The 23,232-nt window shown below is 33.4% G+C and overlaps 2 long non-coding RNA genes across 2 annotated transcripts; both read left to right on the plus strand.

Moving 5' to 3' along the window:
• The first annotated feature begins 783 nt into the window (after nucleotides 1–783).
• LOC128181466 (uncharacterized) lies at nucleotides 784–4,830 on the plus strand. Its single transcript, XR_008243325.1, has 2 exons — nucleotides 784–1,566; nucleotides 4,529–4,830. It is a non-coding gene; the product is annotated as an uncharacterized LOC128181466 (long non-coding RNA).
• A 5,197-nt stretch (nucleotides 4,831–10,027) lies between these two features.
• On the plus strand, nucleotides 10,028–12,917 carry LOC128181459 (uncharacterized). The gene is made up of 2 exons (XR_008243324.1): nucleotides 10,028–10,355; nucleotides 12,617–12,917. It is a non-coding gene; the product is annotated as an uncharacterized LOC128181459 (long non-coding RNA).
• Nucleotides 12,918–23,232: the final 10,315 nt, after the last annotated feature.

The following is a 23,232-nucleotide window of genomic DNA, read 5'->3' on the forward strand; positions in this document are numbered from 1 at the left end:
AAGCGGAGTCCGAGTAGCTCAGTCGTTATAGTCGTGGACATGGCCCAGGCGACCCGGGTTCAAGCCTTGAGTGCCGCAAAAATTTTTTCTCTTTTTTTCGCTTAGATCTACGATTTTATCTTTGAATTGATAAGTTTAATCTTATTTATTCAAAAATCGGACGGAAGACCCACTCGTTGCTCGCAACGAGATCGAATCTAGTTAAGGTCTTCCGTTTCCAACGGAAGACCTTATTGTTATTCTTCGGTTTCTTTTTCCCTATTATTAGGGTTTTCCGTTTTTCAACGGAAAACCCTTCTGTTATTCTACTGTTTCTTATTAGGGTTTTCCGTTTTTCAACGGAAAACCCTTCTGTTATTCTACTGTTTCTTATTATTATTTTTTTTTTTTATCCGCAAATTTTGTGTAGGCCATTTCTCGTACATTTGTTGTCTGATTGTTATGAAACTTTCAGGGTATGTAGACAATGTTAATATCTCGGGACGTTTTTTTCAAATTTTTAAAATTCACTTCCGGTTATGAGTTATTGCCCTTTAATTGAAAATTGGGGGGTCTTTTGTCCAGAGTTGATCTCGGGAACTACAAAAGATAGTTGCATGAAATTTAGCAGAATTGTTGGTAACATTTTATAGTTTTGCTGGCATGAGAATTTTGGCAAATTTTTTTTTAGTTTTTAAGCTATTTGCCGGTAAAGTTTAAGGTTTTGGGGGGTCTGAAATTTTGTTGCTTTTTGTATAATAACCTTTAAACTAAACATAATTTGTTAATACATATAGAACAAAAGTTGTTAAGAATAACGAGAGCTTTCATTTAAAATTAAGAAAAAAGGGCTGGCCCCTATAATTAGGGGTCAGCAGCTCATACACGTATTTTTCTGATAGCAAAAATCGTTATCATTTTATGAAAAAAAATTAATTCAGTTATTGTCAATATATTAAATAATGTCACTTGGTGTCAAATTTAAAAAGTTCTGTGCCCTATTTTTTTCAAATTTCATAAAACAAATATGTGTGAATCGTACATGAACGAGTTAATTTGTCTACATAGACATACAAGCGAACAGATGCCGTTTTAAGGCCCAGGCATTTACTGCATTACATTGTGTTGCGTCTTAGATAAATTGTTGTGATTCAATTTCATTTTTTTTTCATCTAGGCTATATCATATATGAATTCAACTACTTATTTAACACGTTCTAATCGGCCACGCAGAACAAATGTTTGCAATGTTTGTCGCGGACCCGCGAATGTAAACAGTAACGAACGGCATTGTAGAAAAGAGAGAGCGTAATGCAGAAGATAAGTTGTGCATTTTTCGGTGTACACATGCATTTTCAAGTAACTGTGAAACATATGAACATGCACAGGGAACAATACTACATATTTGTATAAGGAGGGATATATTCTCGTGTGAATCGTTTACGAGGAAATTCTGACAGCCACACTTCTGTCGACCATGTCGACGGATGTTTATGTTTCCATTGATCAGCCGTTGATAAGCTACGAGTAATAAAGGGGAAAAGATGGACATTAAAGTGTGTGATCTATGTGGATGTTACGGAAGAAGGTGAGGCTTTTTATTCCTTTTAAAGTTTCTTGTCTATAGTGGTTAAAATGTCAGCATGTTAACTGGTTAACATTTAGTCTATAGAAGTACATGTAAGTACGTGCACACTGTCACTGATGTATGTTATTTTTCTAGTCCAGACAATATAAATCCTTTTAACAGAATTGAATCCCAAATGTTGTACCTTCCACTTGTTGTTTTCTCCTTTTTACCAGAATTTTGTGTAAATTACAATTCAATTTATTGACAAAATCCACATGTGGCGAAAGTCATACATACAGTATACAAATATACATGTAGTTGGTACTGTACATAGATTTTCTTATGATATGTCCATCGCGTATGAATTTACAAATATATCTTGATGATTTAACATCTGCTGGGTTAAGAATTTTATAAGAATTACAGAGTTAGATGTTTTGTTATGGTGTGGGTGTTTGTTTACTAACGTGTAATTTTTACATTGTTTACTGGATGTTTAGACTTGCTCGAGGTTCATTGGTGACTGGAAAGGATGACCGAATTTATCTATTTAAAAAAAAATCAGATTGTGAATTTTCAACTCAAAATTCAAAGCAGGGTCTAATTAGAAACATATGATCATATTCTTGTGCGGAAGACTCCAAATGTAGACATAAATACCCTGTAGACATACATGTAACATCAAGTAAATAAAATTGTATACTTCAGACTTCAGAGTTAAAACATGACTAAAAAGTCTTTAATATTTTTATGATGCCGATCAATGTATCATTAGAGAGGTTTAGCAGACCAACGGGTACCCGGTACATGTACTTGTACATGTAGTTTACAAGTTAGAACTATGCGTACCACTCTACCAGTTCACATAATTTTTCTTGTTTAGCAGTTTTGATATGTACTTGAATTGTCCTTGTTAATGTTTAAAATGTAATTTTTCATTTATATTCTCTTTTTTTAATCTGACTACTGGCAGTACTGGCATGCCAGCAGCTCTTGTCAAGGACCATTTCTCGCTGGTGCAATGTTACATCATATTTTCGTATATGATTTTATGTGTTGATAAAATGATGTAACAATGCACTGATGAAAAATGGTACTCAACGATAACTGATCGCATGCCAATATTGATTAATTACAGACAAAAACTGAAGGATGCAAGTGTTATTTTTTATTGAACACCATTGTTTAAAATAACTTTTTATATTATATGTGACGGTCAGACCGGTTTAAATACCAGTGTTCAGTTGGTAGAGCACCTGACTAGAGATTCAGGGGGCCCAGGTTTAATTCCTGGTTTGGTCCTTCATTATTTCTCCCATCCTGTTACAATATTAAGGCTTGGACGTTTCTGTACTTAGCCGATTCGGTACATATCACTATACATGAGATGCGATACGATACATATCACGATACATTGCAACTAAATGAAAACATGAATAAGGGTTAAAAATTTATTCAATCTGTCGATGTATTAATTACCGCATGTCCAAAGTTATTTTGATATATTTAAAATGAGCGTTGCACAATTTACAAATTACTTAAGTCTCATATACACTACTTTTTCATTAACAAGTAATCCAAAAGTTGTCCACACTCCACATTTAGCTTCCTAACAGGTTTGACAACTTTACGAGGTTTTCCGGCATCTTTGTACTTTCATATTAGGCGCGCAGACTAAAAATAGCCGATATATGAAGCTCAGATATTTTTGGAAAATAAAAAAAAGTCCACATAGAATAAATACCGTGATGCACCGGTGCATCGGTTGATTGTTCCATCCCTATACAATATTGGTGTTGTAACCAACCCCTGGAACTGACAGGTTAACTCCTGCCAGGGGAAGAGCCAGGGGTGATCTTTGAGGGTGAAGATCATTTAAGGGGGAGGGGGGGGGGATGTGACGGTCAGACTGGTTTGAATACCGGTGCCAGATACATGTAGCTCAGTTGGTAGAGCACTTGACTAGAGATTCAGAGGGCAAGGTTCGAATCCCAGTCTGTTCTGTCATTATTTCTCCCATCTTGTACATATATATCTGATCTATTCAAGTCAGTGTCAGCTACATTATGCATAAACAATTTTACCCGCTCCTAAACCACAAACTTTCTTATTAGTGGATTCAGCTTACCACTGATTGGCTGCTGTTGCAGCAGACTTATAATATATGCACGCACAAAACACAATGAACTTATCAGAGAATGAAAAATTCATCGAATTACTTTCAACTGTTGGAATTTGGGTATTTTTTTAAAATGTATACTTGTGACAAAACATATGATTATGTGGAACATACAGCTGTAGCTTTATGAAGAAAATTTGGGTTAGACATATATATCTACCATGCAAGTAAATGATATTTACTAAAACTTCCAATTTATGACGCACGAAATATACGCTACTTTTATAAAGATTGACATACATGTAATGTAACACATTCTGTGAAAAATAATCTATTAAAAATTCTTCATTAAGTTTACTCATACATGTTTTATGCTTATTACACATAGTATTGTTTTTAAAAAATGTAATTTAAAAGAAAAGAAACCAAAACCCTCGCCAAATTTATTTGCAAAAAAAAACCCCGGTAGAATTGATAAAACATGGTATACCAGAAGGAAATACATGTACTTTGACGCTGTTCAGATGGGTAATATTCCTTTGTAATTTTTGAATTGAAATGTTTGACTGTTGCACTACAAGAAATAAACTCTCTCTCTCTCTCTCTCTCTCTCTCAAACTCTCTCTCAATCTAATAAGTGTCTATACCTAAGAATTTTTTTTAATATTATATTATGACTTGATATGCAAATTTTTGATCTTGTACTGCCTAAATGTTATGTCATGTATTGGGATATGTAATACTTATTACACTGCATGGTCAGTGTATTTTTTCCAGAAATAATATGCATATGTTAATGTAAACACAGCTATTACTAGTACATGTATGTAAACACAGCTAATTATTTTTTTTTTATTTCAGCTCAAAACGGACTCTTGTTCCGACATGGCACCACATTGCTTTTACCTGTTGATTCTTGTGGGTCAGCTCTTGAGATTAACCTGTCACCTCTATCCACATGCATATTCCTTGTGTTCTACAGACTTTTTACGGGTAATTCAAATTAAATCGGATAATGCATGAACAATAATGGAACTTTATGAAAGCATCATCCCATGTTGTGGTTTGTGTTTGATAAGAAATTATGAAAAACAAAATTAAGGCTATTTAAAGAAATTCATAATTGTTGTGAAAATTTGTTTTTCAATAAAAGTATGCAATTATGTTTCCTTTATTTTTTATTTTATAAAGGTATTTAGATGTGTTTACATAATTGAACCCCCCCACTCCATCCAATTGTCTGCATTAAGATTACATGTAGGATATGTAAATGTACATTTGACTGTGAAATAACATCTGCTATGATAATTACTTTTGAAATGAACAAGAAACAACCTATTTCTACCTTTCTAAGGTATATATGCATAAAAAAGGAGTAAAACATGTCAAATTTTGAACATTTTTCATGGAAATCAACTCTGTCTCCAGCTACCTGGGTGTTTGAATTTTATTTTAATTTAAGGCAGATGTCTAACTTGTAGGTTGTATCTTACTGTTTTAGCATGGTTAGAAGGAGACTAGAAATCAAAATAGATTAGATATTCACTAAATATGATTGTTAGCTTACTTTTTTTCATAAAAACAAGAAATCACAAGCAGGACAGCTGTCTATTTGTTAATTAAAATGGTGTAAATCATTAAATAAACAAATAATTAGGATCAAATTTTAGAATCATTGATGATTGTTTTCAAATATGTGTGAGAAATGACTCAAGGAAATTGCCATAAGTTTCATAAAATTAGGTAAAACATTTTTAACCATGACTTTTTATGAAATTCAAAAGATGGGGGGGGGGGGGGGGGGGTATACATGTAAGGATATTTCTAAGTGATGTGAAGCTTTTATCATGATTATATAATGTAGATGCATGTTGTATTGAATAAGGTTTCTTTTCAAAGGTGGTTGAACAACAATTGACCTCTAAAAGGTCAGGTAAAGATGTTTTACTATGGAGAACCCTGAAAATCTGTGTTTACTAATGGAAATTGGAAATGGGGGGTTCACTTAAATGGCCATATTTTTATTAAACCTCAATGGAATTTGCAATATGTGGTATTCTTTTTCTCAGAATTGCATTAGCTTTCTTATTCTAAGACAAACCGTCTTTTCATAAAATGTTAGTGTACTAATTGCAGTTAAAGGTACATGTACAAGGAATAGTTTTGGATAAAGAACAGTCAATATTTTTGTAAAATTGATAGTGACTGTACTTGAAGATTTACCAGTGTTGCGTAGATTCATGAAATGAATTTTAATGTTTATCAATAGTTAATGGGATGTCTCTTGTTGGAATTGGTGAGGCCTAAAAAAAATATAGTGTGTTTAGGGTAACACTGATGAAAAAATTAGGTTAGGTAGGTGGGGATTTTTTTTATTTTATCTATTTTTTTTGCCTGAATCCTAAGAATGTTTGTTTGTTTCATCTTTAAAAACGTATTTTTTATTGGAAATAAGATAAAATTCACAGTCGGATAAAATCAGGCATCTAAAAATGGTAGGATCGGGCCATTTTTGTAGGTTAGGTCGGGTTACCCGAAACACACAATTTTTTTTTTTAGGCCTAAGCAATATTAAGGCCCCTAATTTTAAGTACATGAGAAGCAGTAATAAATTGTGAAACTTGACTGTTGTGTTGCCTATACACAGTGAAATTGAAGGTTACAAACTGGAGGTTATATAACATGAAATGGAGGTGGATGGAATATTATATGCCTATTTAGTATCTACTGGGTATGAGGACAATAGCAAGTTTATTGTCCCCCAAGACAGCAACTATTTCATGAGACAAAGCCAAGGGAAATAGTTGCTGTGGGGTGGGACAATATACTTGCTATTGTCCAAATGGTCAGTTAATTGGTATATTATTATACGGAAGAAAACTTTATTTGTCAGCGATACAGAATTTCTTGATGATAAACAAATTAGTCTAGAGTTATCAAACTTTGTATTTAATGCGGTGATCTGATTAGGTCAGAGGTGTTCCGAGTTTAAAAAGGAGGGAAATCGAATTCTGCTGATGAATGGTTTTGATGACTATTCACCATGGGCAGATAGCATGGATACTATTTCAAATTAGATAGAAAGCAAGTTTGTGTGGGCGCCTTCTAGTGATCAGTTTGTCCGTCTGTCCATCCGAGATCACTTGACCGGAGCATAGCTTCTCTCCCCTTGGCCCAATCTGGCTCATACCTCATCCACAGGGTTCCTTTGGGTTAAGGATGTGCAGAGACCTTGAACCATGTTGTTAGGTATAAGGTTTAAAGGCCAAAAAAAAAAATATTCCTGTTTCCTGTCACTTGACCAAAAAAATTAGGGTAGGTAGGTAGGAAAAAAATTTTATTTTTAAAAAATATTTTATTTTTAAAAACTTGGAGCATGTGTGTAATAATGAGAGAGATGTATATTCCCAGTGTTCAGTATGTAAATAGATGATTTAAAATTTCCAAAGGTCTTTGTATTGTTGATGCATGTAATGTATAGAAAACAACAGGCAAAGAAACAAAAATAGATTAATTTTTTAATTAAAAATAAAAACTAATATTATTTGCAAAATTTAATCTACATGTATGAATGTATTTATCCTTTTCTGGATAAATATTATTGTATTGTATTAGCTTGATGTCAATATCAACATGATTATTCAAATCACTCTCTGTACTTCCGTGTATTTGGGGTATTAGTCCAACCCTTTAACCCACTTACTACTGTACGTTATGTAGAGGATCTGTTTAATTCTCAAGATAATATAGAAAGCAGTTTTATGATAATTTTAACATTTATTGCAGTTATTAACTAATAACAGGTTATTGACTAACTGTAATATCAGGATTTAAAGTAATAAACATTGTTTTTGTAATTTCCAATATACATAATGTTGTTGCATCACCCATATTTATAACCCCTGAAGGTAAGATAGTCGCAAGTTATTCACCACAAGGTATATTTATGCAGTAATAATGTCTGTAGATTAATTTTCTATCATTCTTTCGACAGTGAGGTTAATTTACACGATTATGAACTCAGAAGACTTGGTCATCTTCACTTCTCTTTCTGAGGAAATTCTGGCGAAGTTACCGATCACCACCATGATCACAAAAATAACTTTTAGGGTCGGAGGGTAAAAGATAGGGTCGGTCGGGCGACAAGAAACAGGAATAATTTTTTTTTTGGCCAATAAGGTCATAGTAGAATTACATATATAAAATCCTTGTCTGGGGCATATCTTCTCTCCCTTTGGTCCAATCTGGCTAATACTCACAGACTGTCTCTATCGTTAATCGATGTGCAGTGACCTTGCATGAAATTTCTAGGTAAAGGGTGAAATATCATATCGGATCATGCACAAATCCTTTTTTCAGAGCATATATACTTTCTACTAACCCCTATAGGACTCAGACTTCACATAAGCAGAGCTTTTGAGTAAAGGGTGTGTAGTGACCTTGAACCTATTTTCAAGGTAAACTGTGAAGGTCATAGCAGAATTATATTTAAAAAATCCTTGTCTGGAGTATATCTTCTCTCCCTTTGCTCCAATCAGGCTCATACTTCACCCACATGATGCCTTTGATCAAAGGATATGCAATGACCTCTAATGATATTTGTAGATCAAGTATCAAGGTCATATCAGATCACACAAAATCCATATTTTAAGAGCATATATATACTCTCCTTTTAGCCCCTAATTGGCTAATATTTTGCCTAAACAGAGCTTATTGGTTAACGGCGTGCAGTGACCTTGAACCATGTCAATGTGAAGGTCATAGCAGATCTTAATAAAATTAGTTTTAGACAGTAGATTATTTCCCGGATATGCTTAATCGTGGTCAGATTGAACAAAAATGCCTATATGTTAGGGGCAATGAAATTGAATTAGAAGTTCTATGCCAGCTGGAAAAATTTCAAGTTATAGGTCAAATTTCAAAGCAAAATTCTCTAAAATAACATCAGCGAGGCCCTTTGAAATGTTCACCATTTCAATGTTGTCTGGTTCATAGTAATTTTAAATAAAAATATTCACAGAGGAATAATAAAATTAAGTAAACTATACATCGATAAGTTTCTGACAATTGATGATGCAACAAGCACATAGTACGAAAGGTCAACCCTTTGAAAAGCAGTGTAGAGGAAATGTTGCTCAGAATTATGTTTTAAACAAAATTGATTTTTTACGGAAATTTTAATTTTGCATTCTGGGTTAAGAAATTAGATGTTTGTTCCAGGTAAAGTTAGCTTTTACCTAAAATGAAGTCAAATTTGTTAAGTCGTACTTAAACACATTCGGATTTTTTTGTTAACTCGGTCTTCAAATGGTTATGTTTTTTTGTTAATTTGTACTTAAAACCATTCGGATTTTGTTAAGTCATACCAAGAATCATTCGATTTTTAAAATCTTTTTTGTACTTAAGTTACTTTTGTCATTAGATTAAGAACACTGCTTCTTAGAGGTACTTCTAGCATTACTTTCGACATTAGCGGAAAACCCACTCGTTGCTTTGCAACGAGCTTTGCTCTAGTTATTATTTTTTTTTTCCCGCAAATTTTGTGCACGAGATTTCTCGAACATTTTTTGTATGATTGCTATGAAACTTTCAGGGTATGTAGATGATATTAATATCTTTAGACGTTTTTTTCAAATTTTTAAAATTCACTTCCGGTTATGAGTTATTGCCCTTTAATTGAAAATTGGGGGGTCTTTTGTCCAGAGTTGATCTCGGGAACTACAGATGATAGATGCATGAAATTTGGCGAAATTGTCGGTAACATTTTATAGTTTTGCTGGCATGAAAATTTTGGTAATTTCTTTGTTAGTTTTTGAGCTATTTGTCGCCAAAGTTTAAGATTTTTTCGGGGCTGAAATTTTGTTGCTTTTTGTATTATAACCTTTAAACTAAAAATATTTTGTTAATACATATAGAACAAAAGTTGTTTAGAATAACGAGAGCTTTCATTTAAAATTAAGAAAAAAGGGCTGGCCCCTATAATTAGGGGTCAGCAGCTCATACACGTATTTTTCTGATAGCAAAAATCGTTATCATTTTATGAAAAAAAATTAATTCAGTTATTGTTAATATATTAAATAATGTCATTTGGTATCAAATTTAAAAAGTTCTGTGCCCTATTTTTTTCAAATTTCATAAAACAAATATGTGTGAATCGTAACGTTACATGAACGAGTTAATTTGTCTACATAGACACACAAGCGAACAAATGCCACTTTAAGGCCCAGGCATATACTGCATTACGTTGTGTTGCGTCTTAGATAAATAGTTGTGATTCAATTTCATTTTTTTCATCTATATCATTTATGAATTCAATGAACACACATTATTTTAACGTTCTATGTGCAACTGTTTGTCGGGGCGCCCCTGTTTGTAACCCCCGCGCGCGCGCCGAATGTAAACAGTAACGAACGGCATTGTAGAAAAGAGAGAGCCGTAATGCAGAAGAGAAGTTGTGTATTCTTTCGACGTACAAATGCATTTTCAATTTACTGTGAAACATATGAACATGCACAGGGAACAATACTACATATTTGTTTAAGGAGGATATTTTTCTCGTGTGAATCGTTTACGAGGAAATTCTGACAGCCACACTTCTGTCGACGATCAGCCGTTGATAAGCTACGAGTAATAAAGGGGAAAAGATGGACATTAAAGTGTGTGATTTATGTGGATGTTACTGAAGAAGGTGAGGCTTTTACTCCTTTTAAAGTTTTAAAAAGTTAAAGTTAAAATTTAGTATATAGTATAGATGTACATGTAAGTACGTGCACACTGTTTGTTTTTGTTATGGTGTGGGTGTTTGTTTACTAGGCTAACGTGTAATTTTTACATGTTTCATGGATGTTTAGACTCGCTCGAGGTTCATGGGGGACTGGAAAGGGTAACTGAATTTATGTATTTAAAAAAATAACAGATTGTGAATTTTCAACTCAAAATTCAAAGCAGGGTCTAATTAGAAACATATCATATATTCTTGTGCAGAAGACTCCAAATGTAGTCATGAATATCCTGTAGACATAACTTCAAGTAAATAAAATTGTATACTTCAGACTTCAGAGTTAAAACATGACTTTAATATCTTTATGATGCCAATCATTGTATCATTAGAAAGGTTTAGCAGACCAACGGGTACCCGGTACATGTACTTGTACATGTAGGTTACAAGTTAGAACTATGCGTACTATTCTACCAGTTCACATAATTTTTCTTGTTTAGCAGTTATGATGTGTACTTAAATTGTCCTTGTTAATGTTTTAAATGTAATTTTTTATTCTCTTTTTTTAATCTGACTACTGGCAGTACTGGCCTGCGAGCAGTTCTCGTCGAGGACCATTTCTCGCTGGTGCACTGTAACATCATATTTTCGTATATAATTTTATGTGTTGATAAAATGACGTAACAATGCACTGGTGAGAAATGGTACTCGGCGAGAACTGATCGCACACCAATATTGATTAATTACAGACAAAAACTGAAGGTTGCGCGTGTTATTTTTTATTGAACAACATTGTTTAAAATAATTCTTTATATATGTGATGATCAGACCGGTTTGAATACCAGTGCCAGATAGCTCAGTTGGTAGAGCACCTGACTAGAGATTCAGGGGGCCCAGGTTCAAATCCCGGTTTGGTCCTTCATTATTTCTCCCATCCTGTTACAATATTGGTGTTGTGACCAACCCCTGGAACTAACAGGTTAACTCCTGCCAGGGGTGATCTTCGAGGGTGAAGATCATTTAAGGGGGAAGGAATGTGACGGTCAGACTGGTTTGAATACCGGTGCCAGATACATGTAGCTCAGTTGGTAGAGCACTTGACTAGAGATTCAGAGGGCCAGGTTCGAATCCCAGTTTGTTCCGTCGTTATTTCTCCCATCGTTTACATATACATGTATATCAGATATATGACAGATGATTAAGGGTCATCACATGTTTTGCAAGATGCAATAAGTGTTAAAAACCTTTACGTTACAACACAATACATATAAGTGAATATTTATGTTTCCTGTTATTATTTGGTGTGGTTTTCTTGACAGTGTCGCATAAACAATTTACCCGCTCCTAAAACACAAACTTTCTTTTTGTGGATTCAGCTTACCGCTGATTGGCTGCTGTTGCAGCAGACAAATAAGATATGCACGCACAAAACACAATGAACTTATCAGAGAATGAGTTGAGTTTATTTCAACTGTTGGAATTTGGGGTTGTTTTTTTTTAAATGTATACTTGTGACAAAACATATATGTGGTACATACAGCTGTAGCTTTGTGAAGAAAATTTTGGTTAGACCATATATACCTATCATGCAAGTAAATAATATTTAAAAAAAACTTGCAATTTATGGCGCATGAAATATACGCTAGTTTTATAAAGATTGACATACATGTAATGTACCACATTCTGTGAAAAATAATCTATTAAAAATTCTTCATTAAGTTTACTCATACATGTTTTATGCTTATTACACATAGTATTGTTTTTAAAACATGTAATTTATAAGAAAATAAGCAAAAACCCTTGCTTAATTTATTTGCAAAAAAAAAAACACAGTAGAATTGATAAAAAATGGTATACCAGAAGCTAATACCAGTACATGTACTTTGACGCTGTTCGGTGGGTAATATTCGTTTGTAATTTACGAATTGAAATATTGACCGTTGCACTACAAGTACGGTAATAAACTCTCTCTCTCTCTCAAACTCTCTCTCTCTCAATTTGATAAGTGTTTATACCTATGAAAATTTTTTAATATTATATTATGACTTGATATGCAAATTTTTGATCTTGTACTGCCTAAATGTTATGTCATGTATTGGGATATGTCATACCTATTACACTGCATGGTCAGTGTATTTTTTCCAGAAATACTATGCATATGTTAATGTAAACACAGCTATTACTAGTACATGTATGTAAACACAGCTAATTATTTTTTTTTTTTATTTCAGCTCAAAACAGACTCTTGTTACCACATGGCTTTTACCGGTACCTGTTGATTCTTGTGGGTCAGCTCCTGAGATTAACCTGTCACCTCTATCCACATGCATATTCCTTGTGTTCTACAGACTATTTACCGGTAATTCAAATTAAATCCGATAATGCATAAACAATAATGGAACTTGAAGAAAGCATCATGCCATGTTGTGGTTTGTGTTTGATAAGAAATTATGAAAACAAAATTAAGGCTGTTTATAAAGAAATTCATAATTGCTGTGAAAATTTGTTTTTCAATAAAAGTATGCAATTATGTTTCCTTTATTTTTTATTTCATAAAGATATTTAGATGTGTTTACATAATTGAAAAATCCCCCCCCCCCCCTCTATTTAATTGTCTGCATTAAGATTACATGTAGGATATGTAAATGTACATTTGACTTTGAAATAACATCTGCTATGATAATTACTATTGAAATGAACAAGAAACAACCTATTTCTACCTTTCTAAGGTATATATGCATAAAAAAAAGTAGAAAAACATGTCAAATTTGAAAATTTTTCATTGAAATCAACTCGATCTGTCTCCAGCTACCTGGGTGTGTTTGAATTTAATTTTAATTTAAGGCAGATGTCTAACTTTTAGGTTGTAACTTACTGTTTTAGCATGGTTAGAAGGAGACTAGAAATCAGAATAGATTAGATATTCACTAAATATGATTGTTAGCTTACTTTTTTCATGAAAACAAGAAATCACAAGCAGGACAGCTGTCTATTTGTTAATTAAAATGGTACAAATCATACAATAAACAAATAAAGATCAAATTTTAGAATCATTGATGATTGTTTTCATATGTGTGAGAAATTACTCAAGGAAATTGCCACACGGTCATAAAATTAGATAAAACATTTCAAACCATGACTTTTTATGAAAATCAAAAGATTGGGGGGTGGGGGGTATACATGTAAGGGTATTTCTAAGTGATGTGAAGCTTTTATCATGATTATATCATGTAGGGGTATGTTGTATTGAATAAGGTTTCTTTTTAAAGGTGGTTGAACAAAAGTTGACCTCTAAAAGGTCAGATAAAGATGTTTTACTATGGAGAACCCTGTAAATCTGTGTTTACTAAAGGAAATTGGAAATGGTGGGTTCACTTAAATGGCCATATTTTTATTAAACCTCAATGGAATTGGCAATATGTGGTATTCTTTTTCTCAGAATTGCATTAGCTTTCTTAGTCTTTTCATAAAAATGTTAGTGTACTAAGTTAAAGGTACAAGGAACAGTTTCGGATAAAGTACCGTCAATATTTTTGTAAAATTGAGAGTGACTGTACTTGAAGGTTTATCATTGTTGCGTAGATTCATGAAATGAATTTTAATGATTATCAATAGTTAGAGGGATGTCTCTTGTTGGAATTGGTAAGCAATATTAAGGCCCCTGATTTTAAGTACATGAGAAGCAGAAATAAATTGTGAAACTTGCGGCTATGACAGATATGTTGACTTTACAGTGAAATTGAAGGTTACAAACGGGAGGTTATATAACATGAAATGTAGGTGGATGGGATATTATATGCCTATTTAGTATTTACTGGGTATGAGGACAATAGCAAGTTTATTGTCCCCAAAGACAGCAACTATTTAATGAGGCAAAGCCAAGGGAAATAGTTGCTGTGGAGTGGGACAATTTACTTGCTATTGTCCGAATAGTCAGTTAATTGGTATTTCATTATACAGAAGAAAACTTTATTTGTCAGCGATGCACAATTTCTTGATGTTAAACAAATTAGAGTTAAATCAAACTTTGTATTTAATGATGCGATCTTATTAGGTCAGAGGTGTTCCGAGTTTAAGGTGATATGGGACACTTCCATGTTGTGACGTATTGTTTATCGAAATAAACAATAAAATAAAGTGTAATTATATAAGTACATGTAGTTTCTTTTCAAAAATGGTCACATAACTCCTTAGCACAGTGGGTTAGAGGGTTACTAGGAACCTGTAAGTCATGAGTTCGAATCCCGCTGGGGTTTTTACAATTTTTACCTTTTCAAATATTTTTAAAAGCTATTTTTTGGTTAAATATTGTAAATATTGATGACTATTCACCATGGGCAGATAGCATGGATACTATTTTAAATTAGATAAAAAGGCATGTTTATGCGGGCGCCTTCTAGTGATCAATTTGTCCGTCTGTCCATCCGAGATGCCTTGACAGGAGCATAGCTTCTCTCCCCTTGGCCCAATCTGGCTCATACCTCATCCACAGGGTTCCTTTGGTTGAAGGATGTGCAGTGACCTTGAACCATGTTTTTAGGTATAAGGTTAAGGTCATAGCAGAATTATATATATAAAATCCTTGTCTAGGGCATATCTTTTTTCCCTTTGGTCCAATCTGGCTAATACTCACAGAGTGTCTCTATGGTTAAACGATGTGCAGTGACCTTGCATGAAATTTCTAGGTAAAGGGTGAAGATCATATCGGATCATGCAAAAATCCTTTTTTGAGAGCATATATAATTTCTACTAACCCTTATTTGGCTCAGACTTCACATAAGCAGAGCGTTTGAGTAAAGGGTGAAAGGGTGTGTAGTGACCTTGAACCTATTTTCAGTGAAAAGAAACTGTGAAGGTCATAGCAGAATTATATTTTTAAAAATCCTTGTCCGGAGTATATCTTCTCTCCCTTTGCTCCATTCAGCCTCATACTTCACCCACATGATGCCTTTGATCAAAATATATGCAATGACCTCGAATGATATTTGTAGATGAAGAGTCAAGGTCATATCAGATCACACAAAAATCCATATTTTAAGAGCATAGATATACTCTCCTTTTAGCCCCAATTTGGCTAATATTTTACCTTTACAGAGTTTATTGGTTAATGGCGTGCAGTGACCTTGAACCAAGTCTGTCAATGTGAAGGCAGGGCTCGACATTAACGCTTGTCCGCTTGTCCGGTACCAGTTAAAAAAATATGCGGACAAGTGAATATTGCTGGCCACTTGTCCGACTGGACAAGTGCATTTTTTATAGTAAGAAGTCTCCAACATTTAAAAAAGAAAAGAAAGTTTTGTGATAAGTTTATCTGTAGTCTCGTTATAAGTTTATCGATTAGTTATTTTGAATTTCGATCCCGACATCAAATTGCAATGCAATTGAGTTACTCTTGATCGGGATTGAAGTTCACTAATTTCAAACAACTTTCAAGGTGTGGATCTTAGTTCTTACAAAGTACCAAACACATATGTTAAGAAAAAGAAAGGAAGAAAAGGTAGCAAAGATAAAGGATTATGGAAAGAAATGTAACTTATTTTAGGTTTCATTCATCGTTGATAGACTATGATGGCATTCCATGTTTAGTTTAAAAAACAGCTGAGAAATCAATATAACAGTTACATGTATTTTTAAACCTGATGCTAAATTTAAGATGTCTTGTAATTTACCATGACAAAGCTACAGCTGACAAATCATGTTTAATGTTATATAGAACAAATACATGTACATAATTATAGGAAAGACACTTTAAGTTTCCATTTAAAAAGTCAGGTTATTAATTATAGCTAGAGTATTAATCAATAAATGATTTTATTTTAGTAATAGAGTACTGTAGTTCTCAAGTTGACAATATTTGATCTTTAATATTGAAAATTTTTCGGACAAGTGAAGTTGAAGTTCGGACAAGTAAATGTTTTGGTCACTTGTCCAAATGGACAAGTAGGAAAAAAAGTTAATGTAGAGCCCTGGAAGGTCATAGCAGATCTTTTTAAAATTAGTTTTAGACAGTAGATTATTTTCCAAATATGCTTAATCTTGGTCAGATTGAACAAAAATGCATGTATGTTAGGAGGAATGAAATTGAATTAAAAGTTCTATGCCAGCTGGAAAAATTTCAAGTTATAGCTCAAGGTCAAAGCAGAATTCTCTGAAATTACATAAGCGGGGCCCTTTGAAATGTTCACCATTTCAATGTTGTCTGGTTCATAGTAATTTTACATAGAAAATATTCACAGAGGTACAGTAAAGTAAACTTAACATCGATAAGTTTCTGACAATTAATGACGCAACGAGCACACAGTACGAAAGGTCAACCCTTTAAAAAGCAGTGAAGAGAAAAAGTTGCTCAGAATTATGTTTTAAACAAAATTGATTTTTTACGTAAATTTTAATTTTGCATTCTGGGTTAAGAAAAAAGATGTTAGTTCAAGGTAAAGTAAACTTGTACCTAAAATGAAGTCAAATTTGTTAAGTCGTACTTAAACACATTGGTTTTTTTTGTTAAGTCGTTCTTGAAATGGTTAAGGGTTTTTGGTTAAGTCGTACTTAAAAACATTCGGATTATGTTAAGTTGTACCAAGAATCATTCGATTTTTTTTTATCTTTTTGTACTTAGGTTTCTTTGTTACTAGATAAAGAACTCTGCTTCTTAGACGTACTTCTAGCGTTGCTTTCGACATTAGCGGAAAACCCACTCGTTGCTTTGCAACGAGCTTTGCTCTAGTTTTTATTCTTTTTTTTTCTTCCCATTTTTGTGCACGCGATTTCTCAGAAACGGCTCAACCGATCTCCATCAAATTTCCAGATGTGATAGATAGTGGTCTGAAGTTGATAGCAAATTTTTTGCACTGATGACGTCACATCCGTTTTGGAGATATTGAGATTTTTCTATTTTTTATATGGGTATTTTGTCTGCGGCCGTTCTCCTAAACTATAAGAGATTTTGAGCTCAAATTTCTATGGTTGGTAAAGGAAAGATTGAAGTTTTGCATGATTGTTGTTTTGTATGTTTAGCACTACTGGCGCCAAAGCTCGCTATGGCTCGAAAATTGACATTAAAAAAGCGTCGTAATTTTTTGTGCTTTTCTCTCTTTATCTCTTTTCTAGAAAATATTTTGTTAAAACATGTAATGTAAAAAAAGTTTATATTTACAAGACCTTTCTGCTGATATCAGAAAAAAGGGGCTGGCCCCTCAAATAAGGGACCTAAAGGGCTCTAAAGTCTTTTACCCATAACTCTTTACCGAGGGATATTTTGTACTAAATTATTTAAGCAAATATGTTTATCTTACAAATATGAAGCCAAGCAGTGTAACGATTTTCTCATATGTTACGTAATTAGGGGTTTTTAGGGGTCAGAAGTCCAAAACTTTGACCACCTATATCTCAAAGCGGAAAAATATTTTGAAATGCAGTATAAAAAAAAAGATGCTCAAAATGATGTACTTAACACCATGCAACCTAAAAAATTAGGTTCAGCGGCCCCCATAAGGAGATAAAGGACCGGCCCCTAAAACATTCTTTCTCAGATATCTCAAGAATGGTAACGAATTTCTGAACACTTGTTGAACAAAATGTCTTTATAATCAATTGACCTTTCATTTGATACCAAGAAAAAGGGGCTGGCCCCTAATATTAGGGACCTAGAGGGCTCTAAAGTCTTTTTCCTATAGTTCTTTACTGAGGGATATTTTGTAATAAATTATAGAAGCAAATATGTTTATCTAACAGTTATGAAGCCAAGCAGTATAACGATTTTCTCATGTGTTACGTAATTAAGGATTTTTAGGGGTCAAAAGTCCAAAACTTTGCTCACCTATATCTCAAAAAAAAAATATTTTGAAATGCAGTATAAAAGAAGAGATGCTCAAAATGATGTCCTTAACAACATGCAGCCTAAAAAATTTGGTTCAGCGGCCCCAATAAGGAGATAAGGGACCGGCCCCTAAAATATTCTCTCTCAGATATCTCAAGAATGATAACGGATTTCTGAACACTTGTTGAACAAAATGTCTTTATAATCCAATGACCTTTCATTTGATACCATGAAAAAGGGGCTGGCCCCTAATATTAGGGACCTAGAGGTCTCTAAAGTCTTTTTCCTATAGTTCTTTACCGAGGGGTATTTCGTAATAGATTATAGAAGCAAATATGTTTATCTAACAGTTATGTAGCCTAACATTATAATGATTTTTCTCATGTGTTACGTAATTAAGGATTTTTAGGGGCAAAAGTCCAAAAATTTGATAACCTATATCTCAAAAAGAAAAAATATTTTGAAATGCAGTATAAAAGAAAAGATGCTCAAAATAATGTACCTAATAACATGCAACCTTACAATTTTTGTTCAGCGGCCCCAATAAGGAGATAAGGTCCGGCCCCTAAAACATTCTTTCTGAAATATCTCAAGAACGGTGACGAATTTCTAAACACCTGAAACAAAATAGTATCAGGCACTTAAAATGAAGATCCTCTTTTCCTGTTTTGAATCATGTATAGCTGTTAAATAGCAAAATCAAGATCGAACATAAATCTCAATTTCTAAAATCAGACGGAAGACCTCCTCGTTGCTCGCAACGAGATCGTGTCTAGTTAGGGTCTTCCGTCTTCAGCGGAAGACCCTTCTATTATTCTATTGTTTCTTTTTCACTTTTCTTATTCTTATTAAGGTCTTCCGTTTCCAACGGAAGACCTTATTGTTATTGCTTTGTTTCTTTTTCCCTATTATTATTATTATTTTTCTGCCGTTTTTTGTGCACGCGATTTCTCAGAAACGGCTCGGCCGATTTCAATCAAATTTTAGGACGTGATAGATAGTGGTCTGAACTTGATTGGAAATTTTTTGTATTGATGACGTCATATCCGTTTTTGAGATATTGAGATTTTTCTAATTTTTATATGGGTATTTTGTCTTCTGTTGTTCTCCTAAACTATAAGAGATATTAAGCTCAACTTTTTACGGTAGGTAAACGAAAGATTGAAGTTTTGCATGATTGTTGTTTTGTATGTTTAGCACTTCTGGCGCCAAAGCTCGCTATGGCTCGAAAATTGACATTAAAAAAGCGTCGTGAATTTTTGTGCTTTTCTCTTTTTATCTCTTTTCTGGAAAATATTTTGTTAAGACATGTAATGTAAAAAAAGTTTATTTTTACAAGACCTTTCTGCTAATCTCAAGAAAAAGGGGCTGGCCCCTCAAATTAGGGACCTAGAAGGCTCTAAAGTCTTTTACCCATAACTCTTTACCGAGAGATATTTTGTAATAAATTATAGAAGCAAATATGTTTATCTTATAATTATAAAGCCAAGCAGTATAACGATTTTCTCATATGTTACGTAATTAGGGGTTTTTAGGGGTCAAAAGTCCAAAACTTTGATCACCTATATCTCAAAAAGGAAAAATATTTTGAAATGCAGTATTAAAGAAAAGATGCTCAAAATGATGTACTTAACAACATGCAACCTAAAAAATTTGGTTCAGCGGCCCCAAAAAGGAGATAAGGGACCGGCCCCTAAAACATTCTGTCTCAGATATCTCAAGAATGGTAACGAATTTCTGAACACTTGTTGAACAAAATGTCTTTATAATCAAATGACCTTTCATTTGATACCAAGAAAAAGGGGCTGGCCCCTAATATAAGGGACCTAAAGGGCTCTAAAGTCTTTTACCCATAACTCTTTACCGAGGGATATTTTGTTATAGATTATAGAAGCAAATATGTTAATCTCACAGTTATGTATCCAAGCAATGTAATGATTTTATGATGTGTTACGTAATTAAGGGTTTTTAGGGGCCAAAAGTCCAAAATTTCGATCACCCATATCTCAGAAAGGAAAAATATTTTGTAATGCAGTACAGAAGAAAAGTTGTTCAAAATGATGTTCTCAACAAAATGCAACCGTCAGAATTTCGTTAAACGACCCCTAAAAGGAGATAAGGGACCGGCCCCTAAAACCTTCTTTCTCATATATCTCTAGAACGGTAACAAATTTCTAAGCACCTGTTGAACAAAATTTGTGTAGAATTAAATGACCTTTTATTTGATATCAGGAAAAAGGGACGGCCCCTTAAATTAGGGGACCAAAGGGCTTTAAAGTCTTTATTCTGTAGCTCTTTACTGAGAGATATTTTGTGAAATGTTATAGAAGCAAATGTGTTTATCTCACAGTTATGTATTCAAGCAATGTAATGATTTTATGATGTGTTACGTAATTAAGGGTTTTTAAGGGCCAAAAGTCCAAAATTTCGATCACCCATATCTCAGAAAGGAAATATATTTTGTAATGCAATACAGAAGAAAAGTTGTTCAAAATGATGTTCTCAACAAAATGCAACGGTCAGAATTTCGTTAAACGACCCCTAAAAGGAGATAAGGGACTGACCCCTAAAACCTTCTTTCTCATATATCTCTAGAACGGTAACAAATTTCTAAGCACTTGTTGAACAAAATTTGTGTAGAATTAAATGACCTTTTATTTGATATCAGGAAAAAGGGGCTGGCCACTTAAATAAGGGGACCAAAGGGCTCTTAATTCTTTAATCTGTAGCTCTTTACTGAAAGATATTTTGTGAAATGTTATAGAAGCAAATGTGTTTATCTTATAGTAATGTATTCAAGCAATGTAATGATTTTATGATGTGTTACGTAATTAAGGGTTTTTAGGGGCCAAAACTCCAAAATTATGATCACCCATATCTCAGAAAGGAAATATATTTTGTAATGCAATACAGAAGAAAAGTTGTTCAAAATGATGTTCTCAACAAAATGCAACCTTCAAAATTTCGTTAAACGGCCCCTATAAAGAGTTATGGGATCGGCCCCTAAAACCTTCTTTCTCATATATCTCCAGAACGGTAACGAATTTCTAAACACTTGTTGAACAAAATTTGTTTAGAATTAAATAACCTTTCATTTGATATCAAGAAAAAGGGACTGGCCCCTAAAATTAGGAGACCGAAGGGCTCTAAAGTATTTTATCTATAGCCCTTTATTGAGGGATATTTTGTGAAATGTTATAGAAGCAAATGTGTTTATCCTGCAGTTATGTATCAAAGCAATGTATTGGTTTTGTCATGTGTTTTGTAATTTGGGGTTTTTGGAGGCCAAAAGTCCCAAGTTTTGATCACCCATATCTCAGAAAGGTAAAATATGTTGAAATGCAGTACAGAAGAAAAGTTGTTCAAAAAGATGCAAAAGGCTCTAAAGTCGTTTATCTATTACCCTTTATTGAGGGATATTTTGTGAAATGTTATAGAAGCAAATGTGTTTATCTTATAGTTATGTATCAAAGCAATGTAATGATTTTATCATGTGTTACGTAATTAAGGGTTTTAGGGGCCAAAAGTCCAAAATTTTGATCACCCATATCTAAGAAAGGAAAAATATTTTGTAATGCAATACAGAAGAAAAGTTGTTCAAATTAATGTTCTTAACAATATGCAACCTTCAAACTTTTGTTAAACGCCCCTATAAGGAGATAAGGTATCGGTCCCTATAACCTTCTCTCTCATTTATCTCTAGAATGATAACACATTTCTAAACACTTGTTGAATAAAATTTGTTTAGAATTAAATGACCTTTCATTTGATATCATGAAAAAGGGGCTGGCCCCTCAAATAAGGGGACCAAAGGGCTCTAAAGTCTTTAATCTGTAGCCCTTTACTGAGAGATATTTTGTGAAAGGTTATAGAAGCAAATATGTTTATCTCACAGTTATGTATCCAAGCAATGTAATGATTTTGCCATGTATTACGTAATTAAAGGTTGTTAGGGACCAAAAGTCCAAAATTTTGATCTCCAATATCTCTGAAAGAAAAAAATATTTTGAAATGCAATACAGAAGAAAAGTTGTTCAAAAAGATGTTCTTTACCATATGCAATCTTCAAAATTTCGCCAAACGGCCCCTATAAGGAGATAAGGGATCGGCCCATTTCTAATATACCTCTAGAACGGTTACGAATTTTTAAACACTTGTTGACAAAATGCTTTCAGAATTAAATGTCCTTTCTAATTTTAAAATGTTTTTATCTATACCCCTTTAATGAGAGCCATTTTGTAAAAGGTTATTAATTCTAGATTAGGTATAATACGTTTCTATATCCTAACAATATAATGATTTTCTCTTGCGTTACCCAATTAGGGTTTTTAGGGACCAGATATAAACAAAATTAATATTTTCAATCTTGATTGGAGGAAATGCAAGCATTTAAAAAAGCAATGTAATAGAACTTATAAAAAGCGATGTAATGAAGCATACATGTAAGTACTTCACTCCTTTTTCAATATCATGTTTTGTTGTCGAAAATCAAAGTCGATGATGTCATATTTTCTTCTAGAAATCGGACGGAAGACCTCCTCGTTGCTCGCAACGAGATCGTGTCTAGTTATTATTATTATTATTATTCTTTTTTTTTCTTACCGATTTTGTGCAGACGATTTCTCGGAGATGGCTTGGTCGATTTCGCTCAAATTTTCAATATAAACGTGTTTTAATCTAAAGCTGATATATAATTTTTATTTTTTGAAAAAACACTTCCGGTCAGAAGTTATCGTCCGTTTACGATTTTTAAAAGTCATGTAATTAGTTTTAAAATCGATCAAGACATTCTCGAGAAATTAAGCGTCAAAGTTCTGAAGCGAGAGTCCGAGTAGCTCAGTCGATATAGTCGTGGACATGGCCAAGGCGACCCGGGTTCAAGCCTCGAGGGCCGCAAAATTTTTTTCTTTTTTTTTCGCTTAGATCTACGATTTTATCTTTGAATTGATAAGTTTAATCTTATTTATTCAAAAATCGGACGGAAGACCCACTCGTTGCTCGCAACGAGATCGAATCTAGTTATTATTAGGG

This window comes from Crassostrea angulata, chromosome 1, assembly GCF_025612915.1.
Source record: "Crassostrea angulata isolate pt1a10 chromosome 1, ASM2561291v2, whole genome shotgun sequence".
NCBI classification, from domain to species: Eukaryota; Metazoa; Mollusca; class Bivalvia; order Ostreida; family Ostreidae; genus Magallana; species Magallana angulata.